General features: G+C 37.1%; 2 long non-coding RNA genes across 2 annotated transcripts; both read right to left on the bottom strand.

Annotated features, from left to right (window-relative positions):
• Positions 1–2,898: 2,898 nt before the first annotated feature.
• Positions 2,899–6,893, bottom strand: LOC311085816. Its single transcript, XR_014606967.1, has 3 exons — positions 6,821–6,893; positions 6,174–6,198; positions 2,899–5,808 (listed from the first exon to the last, which is right to left on the bottom strand). It is a non-coding gene; the product is annotated as an uncharacterized lncRNA (long non-coding RNA).
• A 2,756-nt stretch (positions 6,894–9,649) lies between these two features.
• LOC311085248 lies at positions 9,650–11,421 on the bottom strand. The gene is made up of 3 exons (XR_014606760.1): positions 10,896–11,421; positions 9,818–10,804; positions 9,650–9,732 (listed from the first exon to the last, which is right to left on the bottom strand). It is a non-coding gene; the product is annotated as an uncharacterized lncRNA (long non-coding RNA).
• Positions 11,422–12,867: the final 1,446 nt, after the last annotated feature.

Below are 12,867 nucleotides of genomic sequence, written 5' to 3'. Positions count from 1 at the left end.
AAGCACATTCCTTCCCAAAACGTTCTTTGCTAAAGCTTACTAAAGCTTGTAACCTCCTGACTCCCAAATACAAATCATACGCCGGCTCCAGAGAGACTGGAGCAAATGGACTTTTACGACACTAATTGCACCTCAGAGACACTCCAGAACCTGAAACTAACATTCCTCTCTGCACCAAAGAGATAACGAAACTTTCTCCTGCTACGTGACATCACACCCCCCCACACACACACAAACATCCCTTTGTGTTTGAATTAGGATAGAATATCCTTTAATATATGTACAATTACATTATGCATGTGTGATTAGTTTTTGCTTTATAATAGAGGTGTGACTTTCTAATGCGTAGCCTTGAATCATAAATGTTCTGGTTTAAGAATGTTCACTAACTTTCTCTGGCAACTGCCTTCCTCTCTCCCCCACTTTGGTTAGGTTGATAAAGATTTTTATGGCCCTAACGGAATGTCAGCAAGCCAGGAATCTCACTGAGATTCTAGGAGAGAAGTAGGAATAAAGTGTTGACCCTACTTTTTATATATGTATAACCACTTGAGAAATGTGTAAACATGGATGTAATTTCCCATCTCATCATTTTCCTTTTACGTGGTGTAGTTTGTGTGTTCTTGTAAACTCTGGTAATAAGGTTAGACCAATCAGGTGTGTACCGTGTTTATTCCTTCAAGCTTAATCTCCATTTGTAGCCTAGTGCACATCACAGTTTGGGTAAACCTTATTTCTAGCCATGTAACAAACTTTAAAATGCTTATGTATATCTTATGTAACTTTGCGTATTCCTATAATCTTTCATATGACATGTTTTATATCATTTTAAATCTTGAGACCTAACGGAGTTGAATCTCGATAATAGATTGCAATGATATGATTATTACTATATGAATTGTCTTACTAGAGTATAAAGGCTCAAATTCTGACAACACCATAACTCCCTCGAGTGGGTGTCTCCCCCAGAGACAAAGGAACTTTTTCCCGCTTCAGATCTTTGGACGTTCATTGGTTGTTCGTGCGAACAGAGGCGTGAACCCAGCCTCTCCATAAGAGACTGACACCGAAGTTTCTCCGAGAGCTCTTTTACGAACCCTCCTCGTCAGCGAGAAGATCCATGGCTCTTTCGGGAGCTTTCCTCCGTTTCTCAATTCTTTTTCTTTAAGTCTTTTCTTTATTTTCGTCTTCGGACTCAGCGAAGCAAACGCAGCAAGCAACTTCAAATCAAAGAAAAAGACTCTTTTGAAAATCCCGCTACTGCGCTCACCGGAAGAGACGAGAGCGCAAGCCCTGCAGAAACACACGCACACTGCTCTTAACGACGCACGCACGACTCTGCGTTCTTCGGCAACAAAGAGAACCATTTTGCAAGATAAGTTTATTGAACTTTAATGTGATTTGATTTCTTGTTGTCTCTCAAAGGTTACCTGGTCTGTGATTTTGCCTAACTGTGATCTTTCTTTGATCGCACATGTTAGTTTCACTTTCTCTCATCTCTCTCATTTTCCGGTCTCATCTCTCTCTCTCTCTCTCTCTCTCTCTCTCTCTCTCTCTCATCTGTTATCCGTTTGGTCTTGTAATGTTTTCGTCCGTATGTTTCTGTTGTAAATATATGTATTTACTCTGTGTATACTCATAGTTTCGATGTAGTATTAGTCCAATTATTAAAATTCCATATATCCTCGATTGATTCTGTCTGTCTGCTCATAACTATAAAGTCAATGAAATGCTGATCCTAGCTACATGCTTTATCTTGTTACGATTTAAGTAACCTAATTTTACAAACGCAGAGAGTTGGGTTTTTTTCAAGGCCAGGAAAAAATACTCTTTCTTGCGTTTGTAAGAAGGATAATTTTCTTTGTGAGTCGATAAGTTAATCTTACGTTTAATGTTTGCTGGACAAACAGACTGTTTGATAACTAAATTAATTCCATTAAAAGTTATCCCATAACTTCGATTTGAAATAAGACTATTGATGTAGTAATGACGAACCATAACCCGTTATGGTAATCATTCATATATCGATCTAGTTTCAGCTTCGATAAATTAATGTAACTGTAATATGCAAAATATTAATCATATTCATGATTAATTATTAAAAATCCCTATAGAACATTTGAGCTATTTGTTAATGTACAACCCATTGTTGCTACAACTCCTTGAAGGCTATTAAATCCTTGTGCACCTTGGTCTGAGAAGAAAACAGAGATTCTCTTATGGCTTTCAGCTGCTGGAGAAAAAAGTCCCTCATAGTGTCGAGCCTTAAGCACACCCAGAGGAAAATAAAATCTGAAAAGAGATCTCCAAAATGTTTCATTTATTTCTCCTAGACAACTTTGAGATCCATATGACACCAAACTGAGACAAGGGTTTATTTCTCCTGTGTCTCAGGCTTTTCTCTGGAGCAATAAGATGCACTAAATCTCAATTTAGTCTCCTTTTAAGTTTCAGAAGAGATCTCAACAAGCTCTAATATAATGCTCAGAGTTTCTCAACTTCTGTGTCTCTTTGTGATCTCAGACAGAGAAATCAGAGAGTTCTCTCCATGAACTCAATATACTCTCATCCCAGCTTCAATTCATGCATCTCATGCTAAACTCAGATAGAGCAAAGGAAGAGATTTCCACAAGTGCTCATTGAATTCTCAGACTTGGATCACTGTCTTGGTTGTTTCATATCATATGATATCTTAATCTACATGATTTTTTTTATATAATGTATTACTGTATGAATAAATTAATTGTAAATCTTTTATTTTAGGCTGCAAAGACCCTCTTCTTTTATATTATTTTCTATAAATGATTTGAAATATTTCACTGCATGTAATTCAGTAAAATAATTTTATTAACCACACAAAACACATTGTAAAATAAAAACAGTAATTTATTGGTAACTTGAGAGCAAAGAAATTACAATTTCAACATTTCAGATGTATCAAAGTTTAACTGCCAAAAACTCATATCATTAATAAATTTAATGTTGTATATTCAGATGTATGCATTTCTCATGTTAGCCCCAAAGTGACCTTTTTGTATGACAATAGATTTGCCCATATAAAACAGTTGAGATGGCATCACAGTATAAACTATTTGTCCATCAACATATTTTACATTTTCAGTAAGGATTTTCAACTAGTTGGAAAAATCATGGGCTCTTCTGTTCAAAATAAGATCATATCTTTGACTTTATAATATCTTTAGTCCCTTTCAAGTTTGTTAGGGAAATGTGCAGCAAACACAATACCAGGCATTGAGGACAAATCAATGAACATCAACTTGCCCAAAATACTTTCAAGTCCTACCACTGTCTTTCTCACAGGAACTTCCAGGAGGCTAACAATATGGAAACACGTTCCACCTGTCAAAGTATCTTGTAGAAGATTTATGCTTGCAACTGCAAATTCATTCAAAATTGCAAGTTTTATCTCATTCTGACCTTCATTGGGTTCTTTGTAGGAACACAATAATTTAATCTGTCCATATTTGATCTGCGCACCATCACAAAATAACACTGTGCAATTGTTTCGTCTTTTGGTTTTGACATACTGCTGGGAAGTGTAAATTATTTTCCTTATTTGAGCTCTGTTGTATGCCTTGACGACATTACTATGTAAAGCCTGACCAAGAAACTGTTCCAGAAGAAAAACATCATCAGTTTCAAGACATCTATTGAATGATGCCCCTAACATGGCCACAATATTGACAACATTACTTGGTTGATAACTATTGCTATTTGTCATTCTGGCCAAAAACTCAGTAGTTACTATGTTCAGCTTTATGTTTTGTGTGATGCTAGGGAGAGATTGTATAGTCTTTACAGCATTTACCATTTGGGCAGGTATATTCTGGGTTCCATGTATAAGACGGAGCAAGTACCCATTTTTGTCTTCAAAGTGAAAGCAAGAGTGTGTCCACAGAGGTCCAAGAGCTCTCACACTATCAGCTAAATGGACAAGTAAGTGCAAATTGGCTGTCATGTATCGCTCACCATAGAGTCCACTCATTTGAGAACAGAAATTCCAGAGTAGTTTCTCAGCATGATCTATTTGAGCAGGGGTTATTGACTCCATCAGAAGAATAAAGATTGCTTCACTAAGGAGCAGGAAATGGTTGTAGTACAGTCCTGCAAGAATGCCCCGGAATACAACTGGCCCGAAAAACAGCAAAATGTACCGATACTCAGATGCTTTAAAGAACATCCTGTGAGAAGACACAGAACGAGGGAATCGAATCATAAATGGTGGCCTTATTTCTTTCAGACGTTTGTCAACTTCTTTGATTGATCTGACCATACTGAACTCACATCGAGAGAACTCTGTGGAAAACCACAAAAACATCAATAGACGCATTACTCCCAGTAGTACAGAATGCATGTAGTCTATACCTGTGCCCAAGACCAAATCATAGCTTGTTAGTCTGCTGAGAAACGTAGGTCCCTTCACCCCACGAACAACGCTGTTGGAATCATAGGCCATCTTAGCATAATCTACAAACCCCTTGTGAGTACGAGGCGGGCCTTTTGGATCTGTCTTCTGGAAAGGAAAGGCATGGACATGACCTCTCTCTCCAGTCTTCACTGTTTGACCTGGCTGTTCACACTTTAGACACCCAAAATGTCCATTGAATTGAACACTATTAAGTACCAAAGCTTTTGCAGGCAAATCGCAGGTTCCTGCAATGGTAAAGGCTTTGCATATGAAAGGTTCTTGAGCTCCTGCAAACTGAAGAGAAATTCCTTCTCTTTCAATTTTGTTCAGAGTGCCACACAGTGGTTCAAGGAATGTCAACATTGACGGCTTTGAATCCCCAAACCAAACACCTGCAAATATCATGTTTTCTCGTTTCGTGCGTTCAACAAAATTTAACTCGTTTATGACACAATAAAAAGGCCAAACAGAAAACTTTGAAGACTTAAAAATAGGTATGCCGTCTGTGTTCCACATTAACGAAATGTTTCTGGAATCACTGAGAGGCCCATTGCAAGTAGTAAATTTCTGATAGGTTTTTCCGTCATATATTTCTTCAATACTGTCATGACACTTTTTATGTCTATTAAACCTGAACTTAAGTTTTTCTTCAAAACCTTCCTGAGCAAACAATCTCTTCAGTTGTGCTTCAATGGGAACCTCAATGAAATAGGAGGTTGACCCCTCCATCAACACATTGGCTTCACAGGTTTTACACTGGGTGTCTGTACTCTCAACAATCATGAAGCATGAGCTACAATATTTGTGCAAAAGCAGAGAGGAGGGATCATCAAAAAACTGTTTAAATTTGTGTAAATTTTTAAGACACTCAGTCTGTGTATCAGAGGGGCAGTGCAGAGATATTAATGTAAGCAAATCACTGAGAGCTTTTCCTGTTATTTTGTGTCTGTTTGCAAAAGTCATTATGAGGAGAAGACTCTCTGCAACAGAAATTGGTGCATTTCTGTACAGTGGATGATCTACAGTGTTTGTAGAGCTTTCGAGTTCTGTTCCCTCCTCTTGGTTAAGCTCAAAACTGTCTTCAAATGATAGGTCATCATCAATTGAAAAGTCTTCATCAAATAACGCATTGTCATCTAAAGTCCCTTCTTCAACAAATTCAGGTAGGTGCTCAGAAAATGTATCCATGTAAATAGGCTGTTCAGGCTCTGATTCAACATTAAGACCAGAGTGATGCATCTCACTTGTGTGTCCATAGCACTGGGATGAATGGTTGGCGTAATGGATGTTACACACATTTGTGTTTGAAGAGTCTTCCAAATTAGCAGATCTGGTCACTTGCTCGGTGCTGCAATCATCTGACCTCCAGTTTGTTGCTTCTAGAAAAAAAAAATCAATTGATCAATTTGCTTTTACTTGATTGGTGAATTTATGGCTTACTAGTCTGAACATGTTTATTTTTCATTATACTTATGCTAAACACATTACTAATTACTAGACTATTAAAGTGTTATAATAATCACCTGAGCTGTCAGTAAACCCTTGACAACCCAAGTGAGGTTTGAAGGTCTCACTTCAGTAACAGTGTTTTATTGGACACATTAACTTTTATTTGAATTTACACTCCAGTCGATCAAAATTTAAAGCTTTGCAACATGCGATTTCCACAGAATAAATAAACTACATGCCATCTTGGAGACTGAAGGAAATGGAGTTAGTTGTTTTACATTTTTGCACGTTTTACCTCTATTTTCCTGTCCTTGTGTGTCCTGCAGAAAACCGAGAATGATAATACATTAAGCATATTTAACACTCGCATGCAAATTTATAAGGCATACCTAGGTTACAACAATGCAGTATATACTGTAGGAAATCCTGCTATAAATTCTCCCCTCATGGGGATTAAAATATTAACATTTTATTGGATCTGTTTAAAAGAGGTGATTATTTACTTGGATGATGAAAAAGACTTTAGTAGAAGTATTAAAGTATATGATATCACAGTAAATGTACTTCAGTTTCAAAAGTGTAAGTAAATTACATAATATTTACATGTATAGGTTGGTTGATTATGTCCTGGCCAATTATCAGATTTGTTATTGACCTGAATCAGTTAAATCATTCATGTAAATTAATCTAAAAATGTGCTGTTTTGACTCTGAAGCTTCATGTAATCTGTAAAGCAAATGGAAACTATAGTTATCAGATAAATGTAGTGTAGTAAACATTAAAATATTATTTTTCCCTAAAATGTAGTGGAGTGGAAATATCAAGTGGCAAGTTAAGTACCAACACCTCAAATGGTACGTAAATACAGAACTTGGGTGAATGTGCTTATATTCAATCACTGCAGATGACAATATAAAAACAATAAAATGTAAATTTCCCAACCTTTCTTCTGTATCTTTTGCAAGTATTTTGCTGGCTCTTCACCTTTCTCCTCCAGCGTGAGTTGTACTTCTGCGCCATTTTTTTTTTTTTTTTTTAATATATGTAGCTCCAACTGTATAATACACACACACACACATATAGAAGAGGCTCTTCTTTGATGAAGTGCTGGAAAAAAAATAATTGCATCCAAAATAAAAGTTTGTGTTTGCATAATATATGTGTGTGTACTGTGTATAATTATTTTGTATATATAAATACACACATATGCATGTATATATTTAATATTTTTATTTATATATAAATTATTTATATTTATATATAATATAAATTATGTATAAATGTATATACGGTATATACATGCAATTTTTTTTTAATTAATACATGCATATGCGTGTATTTCTATACAAAATAATTATACACAGTTCACACACATATATTATGCAAACACAAACTTTTATTTTGGATGCAATTATTTTTTTTCCCAGCACTATATATATATATATAAGGGGTGTAACGGTTCACAAAATTCACAGTTCGGTTCGATACGATACACTTGTGTCACGGTACGGTTCGGTGCGTTTTTGATACAGCAAAAAGAAAGAAATGCCTGAGAAATTTCCTTGATTTCTTTTTTTTTATATTAAAACTAACATAATAAAGTGTGATATTTTTTACTTTGAGTAATTCTGGAGCTATAATTGATTCTTCTTATGAGCATATAAAACAAAACAGGAAAAAGTGAAATGTAATATTGTAGTAGTTATAAACCAAGGTTTATTTTATTTCAGATTAACATTTGAGGGCAGCAATTGTATTCATAATGTCAAAATAAAACCGACGTAATGTTACTTGAAGGCATTATATAGCCTATTCCTGCCAGACTTCCATGGGTGCAGTTAGTGTTACTACAGTAAATCCATGGTGAATGTTGCTGATCTGTGGACACAGTTCATTCACGGCACATTGTTTCTTCCTGGTTTCCACGCGCTGTTTGATCCGTTAATAACGGAGAAATGTGAATGTTTCTCTCTAGATCTCGCAGCGATGTTATTACTTCTCTGGCAAATTCAAATGCTTTCTTTACTGGATCTCTTATTAGCGCTGTGTAGTAGAAGTGTCACTTGATCACGATCGGCTCGCGCTGCACTGGTCCAAACTGATAAACGGTCCGTCAACCACACAATAACGAGCAGTTTCGTTCCGCTTGCATTATGTTTGCCATTTGATGTTGGGCAATGTTGTGGTCACGCCGGCGTCTCTTACATTATTGCCACGCGCAACGCGCCTACATTTGAAATAACGAAATTGTAATTGAAATCGGCATTGTTAGCATATGATTTTTTTTTAAACTTTGAAAAAAATATTTTTATATAAAATTATTAGTAGAACATTTTATGCATCTTTATTCACCTCAAAGCATATCCGCTCCCGCGCCCCCCCCTGTGAACTCTGGCGCCCCGCGGACCCCAGGTTGGGAACCAATGGTATAGACAGTGCAGTCTAATACACAGTGTTAAATAGTGTTACACTTACCAAAAGTACACTACTATCAAATGTATCAGTAACCTCTATGGAAGAGCAATATTGACTGGTTTTGGGGGCTGCAGGTAAATAACCTGTGGTTGACAGAAAAAAAAAAAAGGTACAGATAGTTCATAAAAGGGCACAAAATATATTAAATTTATTCAGACTGAAAAGGGTTACATTAAATGAATAATTATACAAAGTTGACTAAATTATGATCATAATGAAAATGATCGCAGTTGTAACATTTATTAGCTGGTACAGAATGCACAAGTGAAAACTCTTGGCATGTGACAATCACATATTTTACTAACCATTTCATTATTAGGGTTTCATAAGGTTATTGTAGTAAATGAAAACAAAATTATATGACACTGAAATAATGGGCGTGTAAGAACTATTTCAGTTAACTGAAATAAAAATAAAACTTGATTTTTTGAATGTAAAAATAAAAAATCAAGTACTAAAAGATAATGTGTTGTACATTTACAAAGCTCACAAAAATCTTAAATTACAAAGAAAACACAAGTAAGTTTATTCTATTATTAAAAAGTCGCTGTATCCACTCACCGCTTATAGATGCTGCACCGCCACCTTTGTTTTCTTTTTTGAGCTTCAGTTGGCGCAAAAACACTGTGAACCTTGAACCTTGTAGATGATGCCGCCCCAACGTCAGCATTAGAAGAGAGCGCCATCAGTCACAAATGCTGCATCGTCATTGGTTAATTAACAGTGGAGGGGCGCTGCTGAATCAACGAGGTTAAGGCGCGGGTTAGTTAACGTATGGAGTTGCAGGCAGACGGAATGGAGGAAAAAACAGTTGCAGGACTCAAAAGAAGGTAAGCAACATGTTTTTTTTAAAACAGAATTTGGGTAACGTTACATTTTAAATGGCGAGTGTATGCGGGTTCTGATACTCTGAAGAAAGAAACTGTTCGTATTTTGTAGCAAATAGTTAAGCTTGCTAGGAAGGCCATGGTAACATTAGCTTTCTGCAATAAACATCTTTATCAGGGTATCCGCGGGGTCTTGAAAAGTATTAAAAGGTGATAAATCAATTTTGGGAAAATTAAGACCCTTAAAAAGTATTAAAAAGTCTTATCACGGCTTTATAAAGTCTTAAATTTTGAAAGTATTTTTTTCTGAATTAGTTGTCCAACAGTTTGAGTCCCAAAAACATCGTAAAAGTGTGTGAATTTAGTCATTTTTATATAAAAAAACCGAACAGGTAACGTTACATAAAAAACTAGTCCGTTTACCGTTACATTAACCCATACAATTTGTATTATGCATTTCCTTAACATGTACTTGCTAACAGTGGCGGACTGGCACCAAAAAGAGGCCCTGGCAATTTTAGCAGAGAGGCCACATTTGTCTTCTCAAGTCATCTGCAACCAACAAAGAAACATAACATTACACAAACAACACACTCCAATAATAGCTTAACCAAGACATGAAAAATAAATGTTTTACCTTCATGTGGTTACAGTAGCAGGTTGCGCAATAATTTGCTTTTCTCTGCCACTCTGTCAATCACATCATGCATCTATCTCACAATAGAGAGATTACATACATTTAGGCTATTTGTCCTTCACAGGAAAAATAGAAATAAAAAGTCATTATTATTATTATTATTATTTAGTTCATAGGGCTATTATTTTTCAGAGATAGGCCGTGGTGTTTGTTTGTTTGCTTTTTTCCTTGTTTTTTTGTGGCCGCCTGCAGCTCCGCTTAATTTATTATTATTTTATTCATATTTACATTTACATTTATGCATTTGGCAGACGCTTTTATCCAAAGCGACTTACATTGCATTCAACGTACACATTTTTACATTTTGTCAGTTCATAAGTCTGTTGATTTGCGACGGCCTATTGTTGCAGACACTCCGCTTTATTTATTTATTTACAGTGTTGGGGCTAGTTACTCAAAAAATAATATATTACATATTACATATTACTCTCAAAAATAGTAATGCCTTACTTTACTTTATTACTCCCTGGAGAAAGTAACTAGTTATATTACTAGTTACATTTTTTTTCTTAATTACTCTATAATTGCCTGAGATGCATCAGATGGAGGGAGAACATACAAAGGAGGAGTGTTCTTTAGGGTCTTTATTACGCCAACAACAGACTGGCACTGTCTAGCACAAATAACTACAAACAACTGTACTTGTACTTGCCGTTGTTGACGCTTCCATTTTTCCCCATCTGTCCCAATAATATCTGTCTGCAGAGCCGCAGAGCCACAGTTTCACCACAGCAGTTTTACCCGCGCATGCGCAATTTCAGGTTGTAATTCAAGCCCTATAAATAGTCATTTATATGCAAAATTGTCTATAAAACACAACCGGTCTTCCGACCTTTTACTATATGCGCGAGGGAGAGAGAGCAATACAGCGCTCGTGTTGTTTGAAGGCGGTGAGAGTGAACGGGTTGCGCGCGCGCGTCCGGGGCGCTATATTTTTTTCCCCAGGATGGTAGGGGAAGACTCATGAATATTCATTAGGGAAGTCATCCCTGATTGGCCTTAACTGCCGCGTGTCGACCAATCGGTGATGGTAAATGATACCTCGTGCCAAACCCAGACCAATCACTGTTCCATTCACGCCCTCCTCCCCTTCCCTTCTGTTCTCTGTGTTGTGTGCCTTGTGTGTGATGAAGGTGCTACTGGCAAATGTAACGCAAGTAACTAGCTCGGGAAAACTGTAATAATATTACCATTTTCAGACCAGTAATGTCTTACACTACCAGTTACTGAAAAAAGTAATATTATTACAGTTATTACTTTGTAACGCGTTACACCCAACACTGTTTATTTAGCCTTTTTATATGGTTGTGATGAGCGCCGAGCGAGCCGCTGGCTGTGCTGCCGGTTGCGGGCGGCCAATCCGCCAAAAGGCGGCCGCATCTCCGCTTTATTTATTTATTTAGCCTTTTTATATGGTTGTGCGCCACAAGTTGTGATGAGCGGCGAGCGAGCCGCTGGTGGTGCTGCCGCTTGCAGCCATTGCGCCAATAGGTGGCCGCTTCCTCGCTTTATTTAGCCTATTTATTTGTTTGTGATGCGGCCACAACAAGTGATGAGACCAGGCAGCCGCAGTGGCATTTGCCCACATTGCCCAATGGCCAGTCCGTCACTGGCCATAAGCTCCTTCTCAAGAGTAGTAGTGGAGTCCGAGTAGCCGTTCATCGCAGACTCCAACCCATTCACCCGCGCCTCTGCTGCTTCCAGCCTGGCATTAACAGCATCCACGGCGCTGCGTAACTCTGTTCGGAGCTGATCTACTTGGCTGCAGAGTTCAGCTGATTGGGCAGCAGCCTTCTCTTCTATTTTTGCAATCAAGTCCTCTTTAAGTGAATTAATTGCTTGAAGAACCACGCAGTTGTCACTAGCTGAAGTTGTGTCTTTCTTTGATGTCGCGTGGAGTTCGGCGCTAGCATTAGCATTTTGGCTGGCAGTCGATTCTGCATCTCTGCGGTTACTCCGGCCCTTATTCATTTTCCTTCAAAAATAGCCCAAACTGCAATCAGCCCAACTGGATTAACACTGGTACGCTCTTATTAACACACCAGGGCAGCTTTAGCACACTAATATATAAAATAAGAGCAAAATAAACGAAATTTAAAGCTGGTTGTGGAGAGCTCGATAACTTTACGTCTTCACATGGCGCCGCTCCAACCGGAAGTCCTTAAGAGGATGTTTAATTCTGTAGGATCAAGTTGCGTTTTTTTAACAAGAGGTTTAATCATAGCCAGCTTAAAGTTTTTTGGTACGTATCCTAGAGACAAAGACGAATTAATGATATTAAGAAGAGGATCTATGACCTCTGGATGCATTTCTTTCAGTAGCTTAGTCGGTATAGGGTCTAACATACATGTTGTCGATTTAGATGATTTAACGAGTTTAGTAAATTCTTCCTCTCCTATAGCAACGAATTAATCAAATTTTTCCTCAGGGAGACTACAATGCACTGCCTGATGCGATACTGTAGTAGACGGTTGCATAGTTATAATTTTCTCCCTGATATTATCAATCTTGTTAGTAAAGAAGTTCATAAAGTCATTACTGCTGTGCTGCTTGGAAACTTCTGGGGTTGAAGATTTATTTTTCGTTAGTTTAGCCACAATTTCAAATAAATACTTAGGGTTTTGTTTATTTTCTTCTAATAGGGTTGAAAAATAAGCAGATCTAGCAGCTTTTAAGGACTCTCTGTATGCAATCGAGCTCTCCTTCCATGAAATGCGAAATACCTCTAGTTTTGTTTTCTTCCAGGCAATGCTCCATTTTTCTGTCTGCTCTCTTATTATTTATTTATTCATTTATTTATTTATTTGACAGTATAGTATACATTAATTAGCATTGCTGCAAATGCACCAGAATTAGCCAAAATGCTTTTTTTCATCCGTTGTCCCTGGACAGATCTTAAAATTGTCTACCTAAAAAAACACAATAAGAAGATTACAGTGAACAATACAAATATAAAAAGCAGTAAACCAGATATAACTCTTCAAATCCTG

Source organism: Abramis brama (assembly GCF_963993115.1).
Source record: "Abramis brama genome assembly, chromosome: 6".
NCBI lineage: Eukaryota > Metazoa > Chordata > Actinopteri > Cypriniformes > Leuciscidae > Abramis > Abramis brama.
This window is presented reverse-complemented; position numbering and strand designations above follow the sequence as displayed.